Source organism: Pristiophorus japonicus, chromosome 1 (assembly GCF_044704955.1).
Source record: "Pristiophorus japonicus isolate sPriJap1 chromosome 1, sPriJap1.hap1, whole genome shotgun sequence".
Taxonomy (NCBI): Eukaryota; Metazoa; Chordata; class Chondrichthyes; family Pristiophoridae; genus Pristiophorus; species Pristiophorus japonicus.
Genome location: NC_091977.1, coordinates 84,874,932 through 84,902,393, shown reverse-complemented (window position 1 = coordinate 84,902,393; position 27,462 = coordinate 84,874,932). Strand labels below are relative to the sequence as shown.

The 27,462-nt window shown below is 43.8% G+C and overlaps 1 protein-coding gene across 2 annotated transcripts in view; it reads left to right on the top strand.

The window, feature by feature from the left end:
- Positions 1 to 27,462, top strand: part of kank1a (KN motif and ankyrin repeat domains 1a) — a 373,392-nt gene that overhangs the window by 179,926 nt on the left and 166,004 nt on the right. The window contains exon 2 of one of the 2 annotated variants that reach the window (XM_070881419.1): positions 1,312 to 1,420. The exons of the other annotated variant lie outside the window; for it this stretch is intronic. The gene's annotated coding sequence lies outside the window, so the exon portion shown is untranslated. The remainder of the gene's footprint in view (positions 1 to 1,311; positions 1,421 to 27,462) is intronic. 2 annotated transcript variants of the gene reach the window in all.

Sequence of the window (27,462 nt, the reverse complement as noted above, 5' to 3'; positions counted from 1 at the left end):
GGGGCCGAATGGCCTACTCTTGCTAGTTCTTGCATAAGAGCATGTTTTCATCTAATGCCAATGGTGTAGTACTGTGCCATTGCAGTTCCCAGGTGTTGCTGGTGGTCTTACAAAAGTACAATCATTTTGGCATTGCTCCCCGTCATCCATTGTATCCAATTAGAACTTAAAGGGCATGTCGATTTTATCTAAGAGCTCTGCTTAAGGGCACAACTACCATAAAAACCTAGCTTTGATGCAAGGTAGTTTCCTGAAGTTTTACCATAAATGAATGTTAGTATGTTCTATATACATTCATAAGCTGGCATGGGTATGACTGAACAATCTGTCCTATTTCTGATCATATAAATCTCTCCGTGATGTTTTTTGATGGTCTGTAACTAATCATCCTTGTTTTCAAATCCCGCCATGGCCTCACCCCCTCCCTAACTCTAACCTCCTCCAGTTTCTCAACCCTCCTGTGATATCTGCAGCAGTGTCCTGGAGGTTGGTCTTTCATTGCTGGAGCCTCCAGGGACATCCTGGAGGGTTGCAACCCTAGAAGAAATGGATGTAATAGAATTTCCCCCTCGCCTTCCGACCTCAATAAATTTTGTCTGATCCAAAACTCTGCTGCCCCTAACTTGCACCTCGGACCATTCACCCATCACCCTTGTGCTCGCTGACCTACATTAGCTCCTGGTCCAGCAACACCTCGAATTTAAAATTCTCATCCTTGTGTTCAAATCCCTTCATTGCCTCACCTTTCCCTATCTCTAACCTCCTCCAGCCCTACAACCCACCGAGAACTCTGCGCTCCTCATGAGAATCCCCAATTTTCATCGCTCCACCATTGGTGGCTGTGCCTTCAGCTATCAAGGCCCTAAGCTCTGGAATTCCCTCCCTAAACCTCTCGTTATAACCTGGCAGTATTGCTATAGGTATCTTGTGTGATTGCTTCTGGGAGAGCTTTTCTGTGGGAGGGAAGTGTAAAATACACCTCGCTTCCTTGATCCATAACTATTAAAATAGTAAATCTATGAGTTTCTTTGGCCTGGTATCTGTGAGAAAATATGTTTGTGGACCAGCTTTGAAGTTTTTAATCCTATGGTGTAGAAGACCATGTCTGACAACCCAGGTTGTCTGATCTGGTAACTGATAAGATAAAGAATGAAATACAAAGAACCTCGAAGCTCTTATTGTCCAGGATGATGTTTCAAAGTTTAATCCCCAAGATGTTAATGAATCCAATCTTTGAAGTTTGAAAATCTATTTTAATAGTTTTTGATTAATTATTAAAGTATCTGTTTGATAATCTGCCTTCTGTGACAGGTTGCCTCCAGAAGAAAGAATAGGATATAATCAGACTGACGATCTAGATGTTTTCCGACTTTGCTGTTCTGCTGTGCATACTGGGAACTGGTGCAACGTTCAGTTCAATGTAAAGTTTTTTTTTATCGTAGATGTTTGGTCCAAAGTTATAGAAGAGAACTGTGAAGACTTTAGAACTTCTATTGTTTTGAAACCATTAATGCATGTTAATGAAAGTATTGTAATCTGTTTAAATCAGGGTTTTTTGGTATTGCTATATCTAATACTTAAACTTGATAGTTTTTGGTCTCGGTCATTCAGTGGATCAGTGATGTTTATTCTCAACCTGAGCAATCAGGAAATGATGTGCAGTCCATATTATTTCCAGCACATGCTCTACAATAGACCTGTTCACTTTTGATTTGGGGCCTGCTATTACAGATACTTTTAACGCCAGGTCAACTATCAATTCACAGCCTGTATTTGCCTCAAATGTTACTATTCCATGGGGTGTGAGTAGAAATGAATCTAAAAGCATGAATTTAACAGTGGCCCATTGATGATATGGGAAGTCCAAGTTTACTTCCCTCACAACCCACAACCACCACCACTACATACTCCAGTCCTGCACTTTATTTTCATACAGGAGATTGAGTTGAGATCAAAGTTGTTTTTTTATTAAATAATCTGATGCTGTAAAATCTTTGGAGAATAATGACATTTGAAATTTCAATTATCCAACATTGCATGTTTGTAAAATGACTACTTGTTAGATTTGTTCCTAACAGCCAGCACCTTGAATTTAGTAAAAGGTCCCAAGGCGCTTCACTGGAGCGTAATCAGACAACATTGACAGTCGAAGAAGGAAACATTAGAACAGCTTGGTCAAAGTGAAAGGTTTTAAGGAGGGTCCTAAAGGAGGAGAGAGGTGGAAAGGTAGAGAAGTTTAGGAAGGAAATTCCAGAGCTTGGGTCTCTTCTTCAGTGGTCCCTCATATCGAGGATGACTTGCTTCCACACCAAAAAGGGATGAGTTCACAGGGTGTTTTCAATGAAGGACCTAATATTCCAGATCCCGAACTATATATTGAAAGGTGGAAGATGCCTGTGCGTGGATTTCTTTAACGTGTGGTGGCCGTTGCACACGGGCTTGACAGAGCTAGGTCTTATTCCAGTGTCGAGGATTAATCAAGACAATGGAGACCAGCTCTGCTGCACGGACCCAGTGCGCGCACATATTGCAGTATGGGCTGACTCGTGATGCCCCTGGTCCCCGAACTCGCGCCTCTTTTGGGCCCTGATTATGTAGCTCGACCACCTCTCTCTGATCCTTTGCCCCGACCTCGCCGCTCCTCTGCTGCTTGCTGCAGAGTTTGGGTCCAAGACAGCTGAAGGCACTGCCGTCATAAATAGAGTGATGGAAGTGGGGAATGGACAAGAGTTGAAGGAACACAGAGTTTTCAAAGGGTTGCAGAGCTGGAGGAGGTTACAGACATGGGGTGGGTTGAAACCATGGAAATGTCTGAACACTAGTATTAGAATTTTTAAATTGTGGCATTCAGGGAGCCAATGTAGGTCAATGTGCACGGGGGTGATGGGTTAATGGGACGGTGTGAGTTGGGATATAGGAAGGAGAGATTTGGATGAGCTTATGAAGGGTAGACGATGGTAGGCTGGACAGGAGACCATTGGAATGGATGAGTCTGGAGGTAACAAAATCATGGTTAAGGGTTTCAGCAGCAGATAGACAGGCAGCTGCAGAGATTGGTATTAGAGGTTGAAGTACTCAGTCTTGGTGATGGAGAGCATATGGGGTTCGAAGCTCAATTCAGGGACAAATAGGATGCTGAGGTTGTGAACAACAGCCTGAGAAAGTGGCTCGGGAGGTGGTTGGAATCGTGGCTCGGGAGCGGAGATTGTGTCTGGTTTTCATAGTTCCTTTGTTTAATTGGAGGAAATTTCTGCGCACCCAGTATTGAATGTCGTCTAAAATGTCTGACGACGCCAAGGGCAGTGGAGGTGAGTTAGAACTCGGTGTCGTCAGCATGTATGTGGAACCCGACAGGACCTCATGTTGCTGAGGGGCAGTATGTAGATGAGAACTCTGAGGGAGCCAAGGATAGATCCTTGGGGGACTCTGGAGGTAATTGGGCAGGCAGAGAAGCCAGGAGATTCTCTGGCTATGACTGACTGGGCAAATGTGAAATTGAGGGCAGTTCCACTCAACTGGGCAATGGAGGAGGGTGTTGTGATCAACCATGTCAAAGGCTGCAGATAGATCAAAAAGGATGAGACGGGATCGTGCACCATAGCCACACACAGGATGTCATTTGTTACTTTGATTGGAGCTGTTTGCTGTGGCAGGGGCAGACACCTGATAAGAGTTTCAAACTTTGAATTGTGGGAAAGATGGCCACTGATTTGAGAGGTAGCAATACGTTCAAGGACTTTTGAGAGGAAAGGGAGGTTGGAGATGAGGTGGTAGATTCCAAGGACAGAGGGGTTAATGGTGGGATTTGTGAGGAGGGAATGATGACTACACATTTAAAATGGAGGGGGACTGTCATGCATGTATGCTTGGGGTTACTCGCCACCAGGTGGCGCCACTGTCGGAGGTCATTGGGCTGTACGCACGTGTGCGGCCCAGGTATAAAAGGCAAGCCATCATGTAATGTAATCACTGTGGGCCTGAATAAAGCAGAGCCAGGTTTGTACCTGTTAGTTTACAGTATTCAGTCTATCGAGTTATTACACGCATAACATTTGGCGACGAGGTAACTTAACAACCTTCACATGCAAAAATGAGCACAATTTGAATTCTGGAGAGATTTGTGGAGAGAGGGGACTGGGCAGATTTTGTAGCTTGCCTGGACCAGTACTTTGTGGCCAACAAAATGGAGGAACCCACTGATGCAGTTAGGCGCAGGGCGGTCCTCCTCACGGTTTGCGGTCCAAAAATCTATGGACTCAAAGAATCTTCTCTCGCCTGCAAGTCCCATGAAAAAGAACTATGAGGAATTGTCTGCTCTGGTACATGGCCATCTCAAATCAGAAGAAGGCATCATCATCTCACGATATCAATTCTACAAGCACGTTCGTAGCGAGGGCCAGGATGTGTCGGAATTCGTTGCCGACCTAAGACATCTAGCTGGACCGTGTAAGTTTGAAAACGAGTTGGGAAACATGCTGTGGGACGATTTTGTATTTGGCATCAACCACGAGGTGATCCTGCGTAAGCTACTGGCAGCGGAGACGCTGTATTTGAGCAAGGCCATCACGGTTGCCCAGACATGCATGACGACAGACAAAAACTTAAAGCAGATATCATCGAAAAATCGGAACTCAGCAAGTACTGTAAACGAGATTTGTATCGTTGTTTGGCAGAGCTGCATATGGCAGGGCCTACTCGACTGCATATGCGAAACCTGTGGCTGCCCAAAGTCCGCCAACGGGAATGAATCCAATTTCACCGTGTTGGCGTTGTGGGGCAATCATTGGCCTCATCAGTGTCGGTTTAAACAGTACATTTGTAAAGGCTGTTGGAGACCTGGGCATCTCCAGCGCATGTGTCCGCAACTGAGCAAGCGTGCTGCGACACACCAAGTGGAGGATGATGACTGTATAGCGCGGATCCGGATATGAAATCCGAGATACCAGAGGAGGAAGTGTATGGACTGTATTCGTTCCTAACTAAGAGACAACCAATAATGATTGATGTGAAACTTAACGGTGTGTTGGTACTGATGGAATTGGTCACGGGTGCGAGTCAATCAATAATGAGCCAGAGGACATTCGACAAGCTATGGGATACTAAGGCTGTGAGGCCTAAGCCGAGTTCAGTGAATGCCAAGTTGCGTACCTACACTAAAGAACTCAGAACGGTGATTGGCAGTGCAGTAGTCAAAGTGTTGTGTGATGGTGCGGTTCCCGATTTACCATTATGGATTGTTTCAGCCAATGGTCCAACACTTTTCGGCAGCAATTGGCTAGAAAAAAATCAATTGGAATGACATCAAAGCGTTGTCGTCGTCAGATGATACTCCATGTGCTCAAATGCTGAGCAAGTTCCCCTCATTGTTTGAACCAGGCATCGGCAATTTCACGGGAGCCAACTGCTGATGGCATCAGGCCTACGGACTCGAATACCAAGGCCATCAAAAATGCACCCAAGCCTCAATGTGATGGAGCTGTGTTCGTTCCTTGGTCTACTCAACTACTTTGGTAATTTGCTACCTAGATTGAGCACTTTATTGGAGCCACTGCACATGCTGCTAAGAAAAAGCAACAACTGGGTTTGGGGTGCATCTCAAGATGGAGCTTTTGAGAAAGCTACTAATCTGCTTTGCTCTAACAAGCTGCTGGTACATTATGATCCATGTAAGCATCTAGTATTGGCCTGTGATTATGGATTTGGTTGCATGCTCCAACAAGCTAACAAGTCGGGTAAACTACAACCTGTTGTGTATGCTTCTAAAAGTTTGTCAAAGGCAAAAAGAGCCTACAGCATGGTAGAAAAAGAAGCATTAGCCTGTGTGTATGGGGTTAAAAAGATGCATCAGTACCTGTTTGGTCTTCGGTTTGAACTGGAAACAGATCACAAGCCACTCACGTTTGTTTTCCAAAAACAATGAAATATCAATACCAATGCATCGTCCCGCATCCAGAGGTGGGCGCTGACATCTGCCTATGATTATGTAATTCGCCATAGACCTGGGTGGCCTCAGAGATAGTGGATGCATTGGTTGTAATCTACCAAAATTCCCTGGATTCTGGGGAGATCCCAGTGGATTGAAAACTGTAAATGTAAGGCCCCTATTTAAAAAAAGGAGGCAGCCAGAAAGCAGGACACTATAGACCGGTTAGTCTAACATCTGTCGTTGAGAAAATGCTGGAGTCCATTATTAAGGAAGCAGTAGCAGGACATTTGGAAAAGCATAATTGAATCAAGCAGAGTCAGCATGGTTTTATGAAAGGGAAAAAGTGAAGGAATTGAGTGTAATATCTCCAAGTTTGCAGATGACACTCAGCTAGGTGGCGGTGTGAGCTGTGAGGAGGACGCTAAGAGGCTGCAGGGTGACTTGGACAGGTTAGGTGGGTGGGCAAATGCATGGCAGTTGCAGTATAATGTGGATCAATGTGAGGTTATCCACTTTTGGTGGCAAAAACAGGAAGGCAGAATATTATCTGAATGGCGGCAGATTAGGAAAAGGGGAGGTGCAACGAGACCTGGGTGTCATGGTACATCAGTCATTGAAAGTCGGCATGCAGGTACAGCAGGCGGTGAAGAAGGCAAATAGTATGTTGGCCTTCATAGTGAGAGGATTTGAGTATAGGAGCAGCGAGGTGTTACTGCACTTGTACAGGACCTGGAATATTGTGTTCAGTTTTGGTCTCCTAATCTGAGGAAGGACGTTCTTGCTATTGAGGGAGTGCAGTGAAGGTTCACCAGACTGATTCCCGGGATGGCAGGACTGATCTATGAGGAGAGACTGGATCGACTGGGCCTGTATTCACTGGAATTTAGAAGGATGAGAGGAGATCTCATCGAAACATATAAAATTCTGATGGGCCTGGACAGGTTAGATGCCGGGAGAATGTTCCTGATGTTTGGGAAGTCCAGAACCAGGGGACATTGGCTTACCCCTTATCCTTAAGACTTTCAGGACTGAGATGAGGAGAAACTTCTTCACTCAGGGTTATTAACCTGTGGAATTCCCTACCGCAGAGTGTTGTTGATGTCAGTTCATTGGATATATTCAAGAGGGTGTTAGAAATGGCCCTTGCGGTTAAAGGGATCAAGGGGTATGGATAGAAAGCAGGAAAGGGGTACTGAGGTGAATGAACAGCCATGATCTTATTTGAAAGGTGGTGCAGGCTCGAAGGGCCGAATGGCCGACTCCTGCATCTATTTTCTCTGTGTTTCTATGTTTGACAAATTTGTTGGAGTTCTTTGAGGATGTAATGAGCAGGGTGGATAAGGGGGAACCAGTGGATGTGTATTTGGATTTCCAGAAGGCATTCGATAAGGTGCCACATAAAGCTGTTATGGAGCGTGGGCAGGAACATCGGCGGGGCCCAGGTACAGAGGAGCGGGAAGGTCAGGGTGGATGAGCAGCAAGAGTTTGTGGCGTAGGTGTGGCAAGAGATTGTGGCGTAGGAGCAGCCGGAGGTGTGGCAAATGAGTGTATGGGGTCCAGAAGAGCAGAGGGCCCAGGGGCAACATGGGCCAGCCCACACTGCGATATGTGTGCGCGCTAGGTACGTGCAGAAGAGCAGGTCTCTAGTTGTCCTGGTTAACCCACTGGATAAAGGCCGAGTTCTGTCAAGCCCATGTGATGGCTGGTGTGCAATGGTCACCACACGTTTTTTAAAAAAAATTTTCACACAGGCATCTTCCACACCCTCAATTGGAGTTCAGGACTGGAACATCGGGTCCTTCATTGAAACACCTGTGAACTTGTGGAAGCAAGTCATCCTCGTTCGAGGGACCGCCTATGATGATGATGGCACAGAGAGTTGTGTCGATGAACTGAACCGTCTGCCATTGCTCACGCCGGAAGACCGACTCTTATGGATGCTTTTGAAAGTGAAAGAACCCCGTCATGGCTCAACAAGTTAAGACCTAGACCAGCCAGGACCTGATATCAGTTGTGAAATGTTGTCCTAAGTGGTGATTGGTCTGCCATACCCAAGAAAATGGGTGATGAGACCAGACCTTACAACCGTCATAAAGACGAGCTATCCATTCAGTCAGATTGTTTACTGTGGAGTAATTGTGGTGTTATGCCTAAGAAAGGTAGAGAGAAATTGGCACATGATCTACATAGCACTCATCCCGGTATTATATCACATCACAGTATTGTCATGATGAAAGCCATTGCCAGGTCTCATGTATGGTGGCCTGGAATTGACTCTGATCTGGAATCATGTGTGCATCAGTGCAACACTTGCATGCAGCTCAGTAAAGCACCAGTGGAATTGCTGCTGAGTCTGTGATCGTGGCCATCTAAACCATGGTCCAGGATCCACATCGACTTTGCAGGTCCCTTCCTGGGGAGGATGTTTTTAGTTGTGATGGATACATATTCCAAGTGGATAGTGTGTAATCTTGTCATCCAGTACATCCACAGCTACCATTGAGAGCATTTGTGTCATATTTGCCACTCGTGGTCTGCCTGACATCGCTGTAAGCGACAACGGACCTTGCTTCACTAGTCTGGAGTTTCAAGCGTTCATGAAACACAATGGTATCAAACATGAGGTCAGGCCCATTCAAACCCGCATCTCATGGTCAAGCAGAGTATGCTGTCCAAACCATCAAGCAAAGTATGAGACATGTAACTCAAGGTTCACTTGCTTGTCACGCATATTGCTTAGTTACAGGACAAAATGTCACACGCTTACTGGGGTCCCCCCTGCTGAACTATTGATGGAGAGGTCTTAAGACCAAGCTCTTTTTGCCCACCCTAACTTGAATGATCATGTTGAATAGACATCAAAGTCAGCAGTGATGTCATGATTACGCTGCTGTGTCACGTGACATTTCTGTTAACGATCCTGTGTATGTACTAAATTATGCTCAAGGTCCCAAGTGGATCGCCGGTACTGTTACGGCCAAGGAGGGTAACAGAGTGTTTATCTTCAAGCTCAAGAATGGGCAAACATGCAGGAAACATGTTGATCAGATAAAGCTGTGGCACACGGATGGACCGGAACAGTCTGAGGAAGACACAATCAGTGACCAACCAACCTACCCTCAGCCTTCAGAGAACTCCGCTGTCATCAATGAATCTGGACTTTCAATCCCTGACATGGTCATTGCCACTCCCATCAGATCAGCTACCCAGCCCCCAGTCATAACTGACTCAGAATGCTCGCCCAAGGCTGGAGTTGAACTGAGACAATCAACTCTGGAGCGGAAAGCCCCGGACCGTCTCAATTTGTAAAAAGACTGTTATTAATATCTTAAAGGGGGATGGATGTATGTATGTATGTATGTGTGTGTGTGTGTGTGTATGTATGTATGTATACACTTTGGCCCCTAACACAGCAGAGCCAGGTTTGTACCTGTTGGTGTACAGTATTCAGTCTGTCGAGTTATTACATACTTAACAGGGACAATACCCGAGGGGAGGGAACTGTTAATAGCCAGCATAGGCAAAAAAAGGGATGAGGTCCTACGAAACGAATTTAAGGAGCTAGGAGCTAAATTAAAAAGTAGGACCTCAAAAGTAGTAATCTCGGGATTGCTACCAGTGCCACGTGATAGTCAGAGTAGGAATCGCAGGATAGCGCAGATGAATGCGTGGCTTGAGCAGTGGTGCAGCAGGGAGGGATTCAAATTCCTGGGGCATTGGGACCGGTTCTGGGGGAGGTGGGACCAGTACAAACCGGACGGTCTGCACCTGGGCAGGACTGGAACCAATGTCCTCGGGGGAGTGTTTGCTAGTGCTGTTGGGGAGGATTTAAACTAATATGGCAGGGGGATGGGAACCAATGCAGGGAGACAGAGGGAAACAAAAAGGAGCCAAAAGCAAAAGACAGAAAGGAGATGAGGAAAAGTGTAGGGCAGAGAAACCCAAGGCAAAGAACAAAAAGGGCCACTGTACAGCAAAATTCTAAAAGGACAAAGGGTGTTAATAAAACAAGCCTGAAGGCTTTGTGTCTTAATGCAAGGAGTATCCGCAATAAGGTGGATGAATTAATTGTGCAAATAGATGTTAACAAATATGATGTGATTGGGATTACGGAGACGTGGCTCCAGGATGATCAGGGCTGGGAACTCAACATTCAGGGGTATTCAACATTCAGGAAGGATAGAATAAAAGGAAAAGGAGGTGGGGTAGCATTGCTGGTTAAAGAGGAGATTAATGCAATAGTTAGGAAAGACATTAGCTTGGATGATGTGGAATCTATATGGGTAGAGCTGCAGAACACCAAAGGGCAAAAAACGTTAGTAGGAGTTGTGTACAGACCTCCAAACAGTAATAGGGATGTTGGGGAGGGCATCAAACAGGAAATTAGGGGTGCATGCAATAAAGGTGTAGCAGTTATAATGGGTGACTTTAATATGCACATAGATTGGGCTAGCCAAACTGGAAGCAATACGGTGGAGGAGGATTTCCTGGAGTGCATAAGGGATGGTTTTCTAGACCAATATGTTGAGGAACCAACTAGGGGGGAGGCCATCTTAGACTGGGTGTTGTGTAATGAGAGAGGATTAATTAGCAATCTCATTGTGCGAGGCCCCTTGGGGAAGAGTGACCATAATATGGTGGAATTCTGCATTAGGATGGAGAATGAAACAGTAATTTCAGAGACCATGGTCCAGAACTTAAAGAAGGGTAACTTTGAAGGTATGAGGCGTGAATTGGCTAGGATAGATTGCCGAATGATACTTAGGGGGTTGACTGTGGATGGGCAATGGCAGACATTTAGAGACCGCATGGATGAAGTACAACAATTGTACATTCCTGTCTGGCGTAAAAATAAAAAGGGGAAGGTGGCTCAACCGTGGCTATCTAGGGAAATCAGGGATAGTATTAAAGCCAAGGAAGTGGCATACAAATTGGCCAGAAATAGCAGCGAACCTGGGGACTGGGAGAAATTTAGAACTCAGCAGAGGAGGACAAAGGGTTTGATTAGGACAGGGAAAATGGAGTACGAGAAGAAGCTTGCAGGGAACATTAAGGCGGATTGCAAAAGTTTCTATAGGTATGTAAAGAGAAAAAGGTTGGTGAAGACAAACGTAGGTCCCCTGCAGTCAGAATCAGGGGAAGTCATAACGGGGAACAAAGAAATGGCGGATCAATTGAACAAGTACTTTGGTTCGGTATTCACTAAGGAGGATACAAACAACCTTCCGGATATAAAAGGGGTCAGAGGGTCTAGTAAGGAAGAGGAACTGAGGGAAATCTTTATTAGTCGGGAAATTGTGTTGGGGAAATTGATGGGATTGAAGGCAGATAAATCCCCAGGGCCTGATGGCCTGCATCCTAGAGTACTTAAGGAGGTGGCCTTGGAAATAGCGGATGCATTGACAGTCATTTTCCAACATTCCATTGACTCTGGATCAGTTCCTATGGAGTGGAGGGTAGCCAATGTAACCCCACTTTTTAAAAAAGGAGGGAGAGAGAAAACAGGGAATTATAGACCGGTCAGCCTGACCTCAGTAGTGGGTAAAATGATGGAATCAATTATTAAGGATGTCATAGCAGTGCATCTGGAAAATGGTGACATGATAGGTCCAAGTCAGCATGGATTTGTGAAAGGGAAATCATGCTTGACAAATCTTCTGGAATTTTTTGAGGATGTTTCCAGTAAAGTGGACAAAGGAGAACCAGTTGATGTGGTATATTTGGACTTTCAGAAGGCTTTCGACAAGGTCCCACACAAGAGATTAATGTGCAAAGTTAAAGCACATGGGATTGGGGGTAGTGTGCTGACGTGGATTGAGAACTGGTTGTCAGACAGGAAGCAAAGAGTAGGAGTAAATGGGTACTTTTCAGAATGGCAGGCAGTGACTAGTGGAGTGCCGCAAGGTTCTGTGCTGGGGCCCCAGCTGTTTACATTGTACATTAATGATTTAGACGAGGGGATTAAATGCAGTATCTCCAAATTTGCGGATGATACTAAGTTGGGTGGCAGTGTGAGCTGCGAGGAGGATGCTATTAGGCTGCAGAGTGACTTGGATAGGTTAGGTGAGTGGGCAAATGCATGGCAGATGAAGTATAATGTGGATAAATGTGAGGTTATCCACTTTGGTGGTAAAAACAGAGAGACAGACTATTATCTGAATGGTGACAGATTAGGAAAAGGGAAGGTGCAACGAGACCTGGGTGTCATGGTACATCAGTCATTGAAGGTTGGCATGCAGGTACAGCAGGCGGTTAAGAAAGCAAATGGCATGTTGGCCTTCATAGCAAGGGGATTTGAATACAGGGGCAGGGAGGTGTTGCTACAGTTGTACAGGGCCTTGGTGAGGCCACACCTGGAGTATTGTGTACAGTTTTGGTCTCCTAACTTGAGGAAGGACATTCTTGCTATTGAGGGAGTGCAGCGAAGGTTCACCAGACTGATTCCCGGGATGGCGGGACTGACCTATCAAGAAAGATTGGATCAATTGGGCTTGTATTCACTGGAGTTCAGAAGAATGAGAGGGGACCTCATAGAAACGTTTAAAATTCTGACGGGTTTAGACAGGTTAGATGCAGAAAGAATGTTCCCAATGTTGGGGAAGTCCAGAACCAGGGGTCACAGTCTGAGGATAAGGGGTAAGCCATTTAGGACCGAGATGAGGAGAAACTTCTTCACCCAGAGAGTGGTGAACCTGTGGAATTCTCTACCACAGAAAGTAGTTGAGGCCAATTCACTAAATATATTCAAAAGGGAGTTAGATGAAGTCCTTACTACTCGGGGGATCAAGGGTTATGGCGAGAAAGCAGGAAGGGGGTACTGAAGTTTCATGTTCAGCCATGAACTCATTGAATGGCGGTGCAGGCTAGAAGGGCTGAATGGCCTGCTCCTGCACCTATTTTCTATGTTTCTATGTTTCTTTCTATTGCAGCCAGGAAGGAAAGTTGGTTTTGTTAATAAACTGCGAGCAGGAGGTGCTTCTCATTGGAGAGGACATGATGGGAGAGAAACTAGAAAAAGATGCAGGTTTAGGGCATAGAGGTATCTTGGGGAAGTTGGCTTGGTGGGCTAGGGGAAGGAAGGAATGCAGCAGAGACTGCTGAATCGATGGTCTCAATCTGTCTGAGCTCCTTGCATTTGTTGCTGGAAGTGAGGATGGAGGGAGCAATCGAGAAAAGAAGCCATGGGTTATCTTTGCATTCCAGGATGAAGTAAAAGCATTCTTATTATTTATGTCGTTCTGTCTTACCACCCAACTTCAGTATTGAAGCTGTGACAGTTGTTGAAGTTTGCAGGAGATATTTCATGTTAATCCATGTAGAGTATTTTTGCCTCTATTATATGCATTATGTCCACATGGGAGATTAATTTTAACATTTTCAGTGAAGAGTTTACACCCACTTTTAATTTAGGCTATTAAATATTAAATTTCATGTTTGCTTGTTGGGAACTCAATGTTATCACATGACTCAGGATATCAGTCAATTTCTTTGTAGTCAATTCTGCTTTTAGTCAAATGCAGTGCTCAGACTGAGATCAGATAATGTGAATTGAACTTGGAACTTTCATGACCCATGAATTTGTAATGCAGATTGAGGTTGAGGAATTAGTGTCTCAAACGAGCGTACTATGCTTAAACAAAGGGGACTACAGTGGGATGAGGGCAGAGTTGGCTAAAGTAGACTGGAAACACAGACTAAACGGTGGCACAATTGAACAGTGGAGGACTTTTAAGGAGCTCTTTCATAGTGCTCAACAAAAATATATTCCAGTGAAAAAGAAGGGCGGTAAGAGAAGGGATAACCAGCCGTGGATAACCAAGGAAATAAAGGAGAGTATCAAATTAAAAACCAATGCGTATAAGGTGGCCAAGATAGTGGGAAACTAGCTGATTGGGAAAATTTTAAACAACAGCAAAGAATGACTAAGAAAGCAATAAAGAAAGGAAAGATAGATTACAAAAGTAAACTTGCGCAAAACATAAAAACAGATAGTAAAAGCTTTTACCGATATATAAAACAGAAAAGAGTGACTAAAGTAAATGTTGGTCCCTTCGAAGATGAGCAGGGGGATTTAAGAATGGGAAATGTGGAAATGGCTGAGGCCTTAAACAATTATTTTGCTTCGGTCTTCATAGTGGAAGACACAAAATCCATGCCAAAAATTACTGGTCACAGGAATGTGGGAAGGGAGGACCTTGAGATAATCACTATCACTCGGGGAGTAGTGCTGCACAGGCTAATGGGACTCAAGGTAGACAAGTCTCCTGGTCCTGATGAAATGCATTCCAGGGTATTAAAAGAGATGGCGGAAGTTATAGCAGATACATTCATTATAATCTACCCAAATTCTTTGGACTCTGGGGAGGTACCATCGGATTGGAAAGCAGCTAATGTAACGCCTCTGTTTTTTTTTTTAAAAAGGCGGGGGCAGACAAAAGGCAGGTAACTATAGACCGGTTAGTTTAACATCTGTAGTGGGGAAAATGCTTGAAGCTATCATTAAGGAAGAAATAGCGGGACACCTAGATAGGAATAGTGCAATCAAGCAGACGCAACATGGATTCATGAAGGGGAAATCATGTTTAACTAATTTGCTGGAATTCTTTGAGGATATAACGAGCATGGTGGATAGAGGTGTACTGATGGGTGTGGTGTATTTAGATTTCCAAAAGGCATTCGATAAGGTGCCACACAAAAGGTTACTGCAGAAGATAAAGGTACGTGGAGAGGAAATGTATTAGCATGGATCGAGAATTGGCTGGCGAACAGAAAGCAGAGAGTCGGGATAAGTGGGTCCTTTTCGGGTTGGAAATCGATGGTTAGTGGTGTGCCACAGGGATCGGTGCTGGGACCACAATTGTTTACAATATACATAGATGACCTGGAAGAGGGGACAGAGTGTAGTGTAACAAAATTTGCAGATGACACAAAGATTAGTGGGAAAGCGGGTTGTGTAGAGGACAGAGAGGCTGCATAGAGATTTAGATCGGTTAAGCGAATGGGCTAAGGTTTGGCAGATGGAATACAATGTCGGAAAATGTGAGGTCATCCACCTTGGGAAAAAAAACACAGTAAAAGGGAATATTATTTGAATGGTGAGAAATTACAACATGCTGTGGTGCAGAGGGACCTGGGGGTCCTTGTGCATGAAACTCTTTTGGAGTTTACCTGTAAAACATAAACAATGACCCCGACATGATTTGAACACACAACCTTCTGATCTGGAGTCAGTCACACTACCGTTGCACCACGAATCCCAAAAAGTTAGTTTGCAGGTGCAGCAGGTAATCAGGAAGGCGAATGGATTGTGGCCTTCATTGCGAGAGGGATGGAGTACAAAAACAGGGAGGTCCTGCTGCAACTGTACAGGGTATTGGTGAGGCCGCACATGGAGTACTGCGTGCAGTTTTGGTCACCTTACTTAAGGAAGGATATACTAGCTTTGGAGGGGGTACAGAGACGATTCACTGGACTGATACCGGAGATGAGGGGGTTACCTTATGATGATAGATTGAGTAGACTGGGTCTTTACTTGTTGGAGTTCAGAAGGATGAGGGGTGATCTTATAGAAACATTTAAAAGAATGAAAGGGATAGGCAAGATAGAGGCAGAGAGATTGTTTCCACTGGTCGGGGAGACTAGAACTAGGGGGCACAGCCTCAAAATATGGGGGAGCCAATTTAAAACCGAGTTGAGAAGGAATTTCTTCTCCGAGGGTTGTAAATCTGTGGAATTCTCGGCCCAGGGAAGCAGTTGAGGCTAGCTCATTGAATGTATTCAAATCACAGATAGATAGATAGATTTTTAACCAATAAGAGAATTGAGGGTTATGGGGAGCGGGCGGGTAAGTGGAGCTGAGTCCACAGCCAGATCAGCCATGATCTTGTTGAGTAGCGGAGCAGGCTTGAGGGGCTAGATGGCCGCCTCCTGTTCCTAATTCTTATGTTATGTATCTACCCTTTCAATTCCCCTTAATATCTTGATAATTTCAATCAAATCATTCTTTAATCTTCTAAATTCCGGGGAATACAATTCTAGTTTGTGTGATCTATCCTCGTAATTTAACCCTTGGAGTCCAGATATCATTCGATTAAATCTACACTGCACTCCCTCCAAGGCCAATATATCCTTAAGGTGTGTTCCGAGAACAAAACACAGTACTACATGTGTGGTCTAATGAGCTTGTTCCACAGATTGACGACTTGCTCACTGACACAATGTTTCCATAGATAAGTTTTGAATTTAGCCCCCTTCAAGTGCAGGCTGTGATCTCTCGTTCTACAGTTCTGAACAAGGTGAAATAGCTTGTCATGATCTACATCGTCTGGTCACTTCAATCAGATCACCCCTCAACCACCTTCTTTCCAGTGATGTCATGTGAAAATTTAAAGATTATGCTTCCCATGTCCAAATCCAAATCATCTGTGTACACAGAACAAAGGTGGACCCCAGCACTGACCCTTGGGGTGTACCATTTCCAACTTTTCACCAGTCCTTTTACCCTAACTGGTTGCCTGGCTATCCACTGACTTTCTATACATGCTGTTACATTCCCCCTCATACTATAGGCATGAAGTTTTTTTTTAAACAAGTATCTTGTGTGACACTCATAAAAAGAATTATGAAAATCTATATACACTAAATCTACTGCAATCCTTTTATCTATCCAATTAGTCACTTCTTCCAAAAAAACTTAATTTATCAAACTTGAATTATTAAAAACAATCCTTGCTGACTATCCTTGATTAACCTGTGCATTTCTAAATGCTTACTAATTTTGTCTCAAACTATGAATGCACAAACCTTTCCCATAACCGACGCTAGGTGAACTTGTCTGTAATTACATGGTTTAACCTTTTCTCCCTTCTTGAACAAAGTTTTACATCGGCCAATCTTCATTTTACAGCACAATTTATATATTTGAGGATTGGAAAATCATGGTATCTTCTATCTGTCCTGACATTTTTTCCAATATGATGCATGCTGCCAGTGGTTAGTGTCTTATCTACCTTCGTTCTGATTTTTTCAGAACCAATTCCTTGTCTAGTTATACCCAACAATGGTTCCAAACCTACACCTACATTCTCATTGCATTTGTTTTTAAAAAAAACTGATGCAAAATATTTATTTAACACTGTTGCCATACCTTTCTCTTCCACAAATAGACACCCAATTTATTCCTGAGCTATAATTTTTATATGCGTATAAAAGCCCTTAATATTTGTTTGTAATATCTGCTAGTCTGATTTTTATATTTCTGTTTTGCCCTTCTAATCTTCCTTTTCACCTCACTACACTTTATATATTTCTCACGATTTTCAACATTGTTTTGTTTTATCGTATGCTTCACTTTTACATTTAGGCTAAATATCTCTGCTTATCCAGAGAATCAGTTTGTCGAACTCCCTTTATGTCTTATAGAAATATATTTTATTTTGTGCTTTATCCCTTATTTGAATGCTTCCCATTCAAGGGGCTAAAGATAAATACTCACAGGCGGAAGGTGGGCAGAGGTGTGGCACAGGCATTGGTGCTGGGACCACTGGTTCACCATTTACATAAATGATTTGGGAATCAAGTGCAACATCAAAATTTTCAACACCACCAAATTGGGATGTATACTTAATACTGAGAAATACAGCGACAAAATACAAGGTGGTATTAACAAACTTGCAGAATGTGGGCGTGTAAATGCGAATGAATTTACAAGTAAAGTGACATGGTACGAGGTATTTGGAGACCACCTCCTTGGAAAGTAAGAGTCTAACTGAGGTAGAGGCACTGTCAGGGCTTAGTGACTTAACTAGAAAATAAAAGACTTGGAAGTTGACCTGGAATTATGAAGAGGTTCGATAGGGTACACATGGAGAAGATGTTTCACTTGTCGGAGAGCCCAAAACTAGGGCCCATAGTCATGAAAGCTACAAGCTGGCCCACTTGAAACATAGAAACATAGAAAATAGGTGCAGGAGTAGGCCATTCGGCCCTTCTAGCCTGCACCACCATTCAATGAGTTCATGGCTGAACATGCAACTTCAGTACCCCCTTCCTGCTTTCTCGCCATACCCCTTGATCCCCCAAGTAGTAAGGACTTCATCTAACTCCCTTTTGAATATATTTAGTGAATTGGCCTCAACTACTTTCTGTGGTAGAGAATTCCACAGGTTCACCACTCTCGGTGAAGAACTTTCTCCTCATCTCGGTCCTAAATGGCTTACCCCTTATCCTTAGACTGTGACCCCTGGTTCTGGACTTCCCCAACATTGGGAACATTCTTCCTGCATCTAACCTGTCTAAACCCATCAGAATTTTAAACGTTTCTATGAGGTCCCCTCTTATTCTTCTGAACTCCAATGAATACAAGCCCAGTTGATCCAGTCTTTCTTGATAGGTCAGTCCCACCATCCCGGGAATCAGTCTGGTGAACCTTCGCTGCACTCCCTCAATAGCAAGAATGTCCTTCCTCAAGTTAGGAGACCAAAGCTGTACACAATACTCCAGGTGTGGCCTCACCAAGGCCCTGTACAACTGTAGCAACACCTCCCTGCCCCTGTACTCAAATCCCCTCGCTATGAAGGCCAACATGCCATTTGCTTTCTTAACCGCCTGCTGTACCTGCATGCCAACCTTCAATGACTGATGTACCATGACACCCAGGTCTCGTTGCACCTCCCCTTTTCCTAATCTGTCACCATTCAGATAATAGTCTGTCTCTCTGTTTTTACCACCAAAGTGGATAACCTCACATTTATCCACATTATACTTCATCTGCCATGCATTTGCCCACTCACCTAACCTATCCAAGTCGCTCTGCAGCCTCATAGCATCCTCCTCGCAGCTCACAATGCCACCCAACTTAGTGTCATCTGCAAATTTGGAGATACTACATTTAATCCCCTCGTCTAAATCATTAATGTACAATGTAAACAGCTGGGGCCCCAGCACAGAACCTTGCGGTACCCCACTAGTCACTGTCTGCCATTCTGAAAAGTACCCATTTACTCCTACTCTTTGCTTCCTGTCTGACAACCAATTCTCAATCCACATCAGCACACTACCCCCAATCCCATGTGCTTTAACTTTGCACATTAATCTCTTGTGTGGGACCTTGTCAAAAGCCTTCTGAAAGTTCAAATATACCACATCAACTGGTTCTCCCTTGTCCACTTTACTGGAAACATCCTCAAAAAATTCCAGAAGATTTGTCAAGCATGATTTCCCTTTCACAAATGCATGCTGATTTGGACCTATCATGTCACCTCTTTCCAAATGCACTGCTATGACATCCTTAATAATTGATTCCATCATTTTACCCACTACTGAGGTCAGGCTGACCGGTCTATAATTCCCTGTTTTCTCTCTCCCTCCTTTTTTAAAAAGTGGGGTTACATTGGCTACCCTCCACTCGATAGGAACTGATCCAGAGTCAATGGAATGATGGAAAATGACTGTCAATGCATCCGCTATTTCCAAGGCCACCTCCTTAAGTACTCTGGGATGCAGTCCATCAGGCCCTGGGGATTTATCAGCATTCAATCCCATCAATTTCCCCAACAATAAATACACGCTGAAGCACCATGGTCAGATAGTTGAACATTTTCATTTTTGTACTGTATAAACAAGTCTGAACAACATATCCAAGTGTCTGATCCACTTGAAAATTGTCCAAGATATGTCTGCCAAATGGTTGTTGGCTTGTAACCTTCAATGATACAAGTACAATCAAGCAGTTGGTAACCTAGGTAGCTCGAGTCTGTCCACGCCCCTTGCTTCTTGCTTACATGGTTACCTTTCTAATGAGAGAATATTGATGGCAAGTGACACGGTGTCCTGCTGATTTACTCAAGTGCTGACTTCGGCAGCAAAGCCATGAAGTAAATTAGGCACTGCTGCCATCTCCAGAGGTGAGTTTTCCTAGAACCTCCGTGAGGCAGCACTGCCCCCAGTAGCAATACCCTGTACAAAAATTGTGTTGGATGGAACAGTCACCCACCTTTTCTGCCCACTGATAGGCTGAGCAGCTCAAGATGGCCATACAGGCCACCAGTGTGTGACTTGTCATCTATTGGTGTGTACACACCTTTCCAAACCATCAGAGTGACAGGGATTTGGGTTGAGCGTTTTGTTTCTCTTCGCATACTTTTTCAAGCAGTTCAATATTCAAGAAACTTTCTTTTCGGACCACAGTCTAGTTTTAATTCAAGGTCATTTAATTCAAATTAATTGATCATTCAAATTAATTAACACAATTCCTAAATGAGTTTGATTCAAATTTCTGTAATTTGCTTTTAGTGCAAAAATAACTTTGTTATAATGGTAGGCAGTACATCCATTTTGTGAGCATAGTATAAAGAATATGAACACAAAAGGCTGAGGCACTTTGAAATACATGCAAGGATGGCAATAAGTTTATAACATATGCACCATTAATTGAACAAAAGTTTAAATGTACTCTATTGGCTGTAAAGCACTTTGGGACATCCTGGGGTCGTGAAAGGCGCTATATAAATTTTAATTTTAATTTTTATATTAAGTGTGTCATGGTCAATAATCTGCAAATTAATTTCTCAAGTGAGGGGCTATTTTGAGTGTTTTCTGCTCTAAATCCTCAAGTTAGTTGAGTCTGAAACCAAGGGTTGATGTTGGCCTGGCTCAAATTGGAATTCAGAAGTTTTCAAATGTTAATTTGCACAATGATTTATACAATTTTCTCTACTTTTTGTAAGACTGTTACTGATTTTGCCCTTCCCTTTTCTATATTTAGAATTGAAAAATAACAGTGAAAGTTGAGGCCGTGTAGTGTCGGTTACCACCAAGGTTGAAATGAGTAAATGAAATGGTGAGGTGCATCAGGAAGTAGTAATTAGGTGGTGCCATGTTGTATTTTAAACCAAAAGTACTGATGATGCTGGAAACCGGAAATAATAAAAGCAAATATTCGAAAAAACACAGCAGATCAGGCAGCATCTGTGAGGAGAGGGAGAGAGAAAAAGTTAGCGTTTCAGGTCGATGACCTATCAAAGCCTGCAGATATAGATGTAAGATTGAGGAAAGTTAGGACATTCACAGTTTTGAGGTCCTGGGAAAGAATTAACAGGAGACTGTGATGTGTCTTGATTTCAACCGTATAGGAAGATGGAAAAGCATATTTGGGCTACAGAATGAAGATGAGCAGAAATTTCAAGGGAGCACTAGCCATAGTTAACATAAGGAAAGATGCGCCAGGTTGTGATGGAAAGCATATGTGGCTGGAGGCTCGAAGTGAAAAGGCGGCTTGACTTATGCACAATAAGCCTTTTCTTTTTTTCCATTCAGGAGTACAACCTAACATAAGAAATAGGAGCAGGAGTAGGCCATACGGCCTCTCGAGCCTGCTCCGCCATTTATTCAGATCATGGCTGATCTGACCATGGACTCAGTTCCACTTCCCCGTGGGTTCCCCTCACCCCTTATCCCTTTATCGTTTAAGAAACTCTATTTCTGTCTTAAATTTATTCAATGTCCCAGCTTCCACAGCTCTCTGAGGCAGCGAATTCCACAGATTAACAATCCTCTGAAGAAATTTCTCCTCATCTGTTTAAATGGGAGGCCCCTTATTCTAAAATCATGCCCTCTAGTTCTAGTCTTCCCCCATCAGTGGAAACATCCTCTCTGCATCCACCCTGTCAAGCCCCCTCAATCTTATACGTTTCGATAAGATCACCTCTCATTCTTCTGAATTCCAAAGAGTAGAGGCCCAACCTATTCCAACTTTCCTCATAAGTCAACCCCCTCATCCCCGGAATCAACATAGTGAACCTTCTCTGAACTGCCTCCAAAGCAAGTATATCCTTTTGTAAATATGGAAACCAAAACTGCACGCAGTATTCTAGGTGTGGTCTCACCAATACCCTGTATAGCTGTAGCAAGACTTCCCTGCTTTTATACTCCATCCCCTTTGCAATTAAGGCCAAGATACCATTGGCCTTCCTGATCGCTTGCTGTAACTGCGTACTATCCTTTTGTGTTCATGCACAAGTACCCCCAGGTCCCGCTGCACTGCGGCACTTTGCAATCTTTCGCCATTTAAATAATAACTTGCTCTGATTTTTTTTTCATAAGTGCATGACCTCTCACTTTCCATCTTACTCCATTATACTCCATCTGCCAAATTTTTGCCCACTCACTTAGCCTGTCTGTTCTTTTGCAGATCTTTGTGTCCTCCTCACACATTACTTTTCCTCCCATCTTTGTATCGTCAGCAAACTTGGCTACATTACACTCCGTCCCATCTTCCAAGTCGTTAATATAAATCGTAAATAGTTGGGGTCCCAGCACTGATCCCTGCGGCAGCCCACTGGTTACTGGTTGCCAACCAGAACAAGAACCATTTATCCCAACTCTCTGTTCTCTGTTAGTTAGCCAATCCTCTATCCATGCTACGATATTACCCCCAACCCTGTGAACTTTTATCTTGTGCAGTAACCTGTTATGTGGCACCTTGTCAAATGCCTTCTGGAAGTCCAAATACACCACATCCACTGGTTCCCTGTATGTTACATCCTCAAAGAATTCCAGCAAATTTGTCAACCATGACTTCCCCTTCATAAATCCATGCTGACTCTGCCTGACTGAATTTTGCTTTTTCAAATGCCCTGCCACTGCTTCTTCAATAATGATCTCCCAAATTTTCCCAACCATAGATGTTGGGCTAACTGGTCTATAGTTTCCTGCTTTTTATCTGCCTCCTTTTTTAAATAGGGGCGTTACATTTGCAGTTTTCCAATCTGCTGGAACTTCCCCAGAATCCAAGGAATTTTGGTAAATTACAACCAATGCATCCATAATCCCTGCTGCTAAGACCCTAGGATGCAAGCCATCAGGTCCAGCAGATTTATCTGCCTTTAGTCCCATTATCTTACTGAGTACCACCTCCATTGTGATTGTGTTCAGTTCCTCCCCCCCCCCCCCTATAGCCCTTTGACTATACACTGTGGGAATATTGTTAGTGTCCTCCACCGTAAAGACTGATGCATGTACTTAGCCTCCCAGAAGCAAGAACAGTTTTCAAGTCTTGGACTAACTTGGGGTTAGATTTTAGCCAACTGGCAGAAATGATACAGTAGCAGAGTTTTAAAAGACGGTGGTAGACATAGCGCCCCATTCCTGCTTGGCTGGCTTAGTTCTTTGGATGTTCCGCTGGGCATCAAAGGTGCCCACCCGCATCAGGTGGAAGCCTCATTAATCTATGCAACACGGGGTCCTATGGCTTGCAGAGGATCTCGATGTCATCTTAATAGTATACTTTGCATAACAGCACTGTGGATGTTCTTCTCAGTGAAATCTCACGGTACAGCAGAAGAGGCTTGAAAGGAAAAGTTTTAATATTTCTTTTGTGGGGCCAGGAGGAGCAGGACTGAATCTGCTGGGTTCTACAAAAATAATTGGCTACTGTCACACCAGACTACCCCCTCCTCCCTGTGATCAGGCCCTTCCCAGAACAAACTTTTCCTGGGCCGGGTTGGCCTCCAATATTGTGGCAGCCTCGTGCTGGTGAGCAGCATTGGAATTCCTGTCCCGCCATGTCTGTCAATGTGGTCTGGCCCTCAAAATGGCTGCACTATAGTTTAAAATCTGCTGTAAAATCTTTAGAGTTGAGATGAAAGAGGTGTTTGCACAAGGTGGTAATCGAGCTGCTGATCTGCATTTTTTATTTTGTGTGCGGGTTTGCGGGTCTCATTCTACTGGTTGACGGGGTGATGCAGTTGCATGTCTGTCCAGAAGATGGTGCCTTAATGAACTTAAACTAATTATATTAACCAAAAAATGGTTCTTCCAGAAACAAATTGAATGGGCCTGAATTTGTGGCCAGCAGTGTAGCTAAAGAGTACGCACTTAATCCACACTTGGCTGGTGTGAAGCCCCAAACGAAAAGTTGCACTAAAATGCTGCAGAGTTGTGCATAGCGTAGTGGCCCACGGATCCCAGGGGTGCACCATTGGATCATGTGGGTGGTGCTCCTTTCACCACGGCCCCCACCCCCCCCCCCCCCCCAACCTTAATACTGTGCAAACGGGCTCCTGTACCTGTTTATACCAGCCGTAAAATTATCCAGCGTAATTGATGCACAGTTGGTGGGCAATTCGTCTAACTCTGCACCAGCAATTCATTGCAGCACGTGATCTGTTTAATCGGAACTTGACAGATCGCAAGTTCAGGATTTAGCGCATGTGCGTGCAGAAATCCTCAACTTGCGGTCAGTTTCAAAGGCGCTATTATGGCGTACTCTGACAGTATGCCATCATAGCAACCGCAAGTTCAGGGCCAATGTGTTTATAGTCAAACTTAATTTTGTTCCAAGCTTTAGAAGCACTGTATTAGAAGAGTGTGGGGAAAAGAGGAGTACTGGAGCACTTCCATTTTTCCCCTTCCCTGTCTTCAGTGTGTGGACTGGTTGTTTTACAATATTTGAGTTGATTTATTATTGCCCTTTGTCTTTTCTGGGCATGTATTGCAAGATTGTAAGAAACTAGCCTTTTGTGGTTGGAGTTCCAATCTGATTAATGGAAAACATTGAGACTTGGAAGCTATCTTAAAGGGAATGGTTTGTCTGGAAGTACTGTGAAGTTGAATCTAGTCCTTTTTTTTAAAAAAAAAGGAAGCAAACCCATCAATCCTGGTTGAGGTGATGGATTTGTTTCCTTAAACATTTTTAACTTTTATCTTTGCAGTACTCCCTCTTCCCATCTTCCCTGAAAAATTGCTGGAAATTTTTCATGTTGCAACAATGCCATGCAAGTGGATGTTGGATCAAATGAAATGAGGATAATTGCATGAATTCAGGACATTTGGGAGGGACCGAACAATTAATCCCAATTCACTGCTTCATTACCCCAATAATGGGCTTTCAGCCTATTAACTGGTAGGTGCCTCACCCAGATGAATGTTGAGTGGTTACCCAGAAACTAATAACCATCTTTCAAAGCTCAAAACACTCATCAGACCCATCTTCCAGATGCTGGAGTTACCTGGTGGCTGTGGCCATGGCCACATTTGCAATCCTTACTGGAAAGGTTGTTATAACCACACCAATTGAAACTTTTAGCACCGTGATCTCAAACACTCTTGGATTGGCTTAAAATCCGCTCACCCTTTACCCTAATGAAATGTCAAAGATAGTGCCTGGTTACAACCTTCACCGTCATCTTTATCACCAGTGAATGTTATCCAGATTGGATCAGGAGCCAGTCCTTTTGAGATTAGAGACAAGTAATTTGATAACTTGAGACAACCAAGTGGCATATCAACAGATTCAAGCTCGCCGCGTCTGTTTTTATTCTCAGATAGCAAGATGATCAATGGTGAGATACATCAACAAAGGAGGTATTTAAAAAAAATGTCGTCACCCAACCAAAAATAGATGAACAATCTTAAAGTTGCTCAGGATGTGTAATACATTGCCTAAATTGAAAGGTCATACAGCTATGGTAATGTAGTTGTTGTGTTACTGGATTAGTAATTCAGAAGCCTAGACTAATAATCCAGAGAACATGAATTCACCGTGGCAGTTTGAGAATTTTGAATGTTTTTCTACAGTATCCGTAAAAGTGACCATGAAGCTGTTGGATCGTCGTAAAAATCTAACCCTTTTGGAGAAGGTAACCCTGCTGTCTTTACAGTCTATGTGTGACTCTGGTCCCACACCAACACGGTTTCTTAACTGCCCTCTAAAGTGGCTTAGAAAGCCATTCATTTGCATCAAAACCACCTGCAGCATTTCAAGAAGGTGGCCCACCATCACCACCTCGGGGCAACTGGATAGGCCATAAATGCCAGCCTTCCCAGCGAAGCCCACATACGCCATCAAAATAAAAAGACCACCATGATACTGATGTTCCATGGGTGAATCTTTCTAACATGGTGGAGGATGTAATGGTGAGGAGCATTTGCTGCAGATATTCAAAGCTGTGGACTGCATTGTGCTTTGAACGGCGCAGTGTTGGGTCCTTGGGTCCTCAATACAGCAGACTGAACCAGGTTAAACTTAATTGTTAATGGCTACATAATTCTTTTTTGGTTACTAGCTTCTCGAGGGAGTGGGATACACGTTGGGTGAAGCAGTAATGCCAACCACACCGTCTCATAAATCATGAGACAGATTTTTTAAAATCATGAGATTTGGAAAGAAATCATGAATTGCTATATTTTTCCGGGCCCCTGGACAGGAAGCACATTTGGTCGTCACTACCTGATTACTGACATAACATAAGAAATGGGTGCCTTGCACTTCTGATTGCAGGAATTAATTTCTTTTTAGTTTTTGCAATCGGACTTGAACCCACAACCTTCTAACTCCGAGGCGAGCGCGTATGTAATATGTAATATAAATGCGATGGTGCTGATGTATGTTAAAAGCGGCTCAGGAGGAAACGCATGATGATCTGCTGCATATTAATGCATTTAAATTTCACTCCCTCTTCCTGTCACACCCCCCCCCCCCCCACTCATGGTGATTTTTCAAGTATGTTTCAAATTTAAAAACCACCGATCTGTTATTGGCCAATTGCTCTTTGATATGCAATTAATGAAGAATGTTGCCTCCAGAAAACAATGAGACCATCCAATGCTCCATGCCACAATCGCTGTTTTTTTTCTTGTTTGTGCTAATCGGGGGAGGGGGGGTTGCGCTTGTCCAAATCAGCATGTTGTTGCTGTTGTACTGTTTAAATGGAAAAATTGTCCCTCTATTTTTCCATGCTTTATAGACGAGCACGTCAAAAACCAAAGGCAGCTACTGCAGCAACATGCCTCTTGTCCAATTCCATAACAAATTAGTAGAACTATTGAGCTCAATTTTTCCCAGTATTTGCTTCATTTTTTTTTTTGAGTAGGGTGCTTTTTCTGGCCTAACTTAAAAATCCCCAGTTTCCCCAATCAATTTGCACCAGCGTAACTCACTTAGTGACGTTTTTTTAGGTCAGGTTTTTTTTCTCAAAGGGGGCATTACCAGCCACCTACGCCAGTTCTGGCCATTTCAGCAACTTTGACCAGCTAATAGTTACTCCATTTCTACTTCGGCCAGCGTATGTGGCCACTTGAGAAAACCCTTGTGGAAAGTTAAAGAAATCGGTGCAGGTAAGTACACCGGAGACCATTCGGCCTGGGATAGGGGCAGGCAGCGGAGAGGACCTGAACCAACCGAGCATTAGCAATGTTAAATAAATCAATGCAGAGTGCATTTGCAAACAAAAACTACTAATGAGACAGTGAAAAATAAAATCCATTCAATAGAAACACCACTTCTCACAGGAAACAGACTTGCAAAGCCATCCTTCCTTCGCACAATTAAAATAATCATTACTGCAATCTATAACACAAAAAATTGAAGTCCTACCTACATCAAACTCCAATTCACCTTTCTGCACTCTATCCAGGAAGGCAACGAGCCGGTGCGGGAGGGCACTCTGCCTGGGCTGGGGGCGGGAGAATGCAGCGGGAGGCCACTTGGCCTGGGCTCGGGGCGGGAGGGAGCGAACTGGCCCTCTGCACACAGCTCC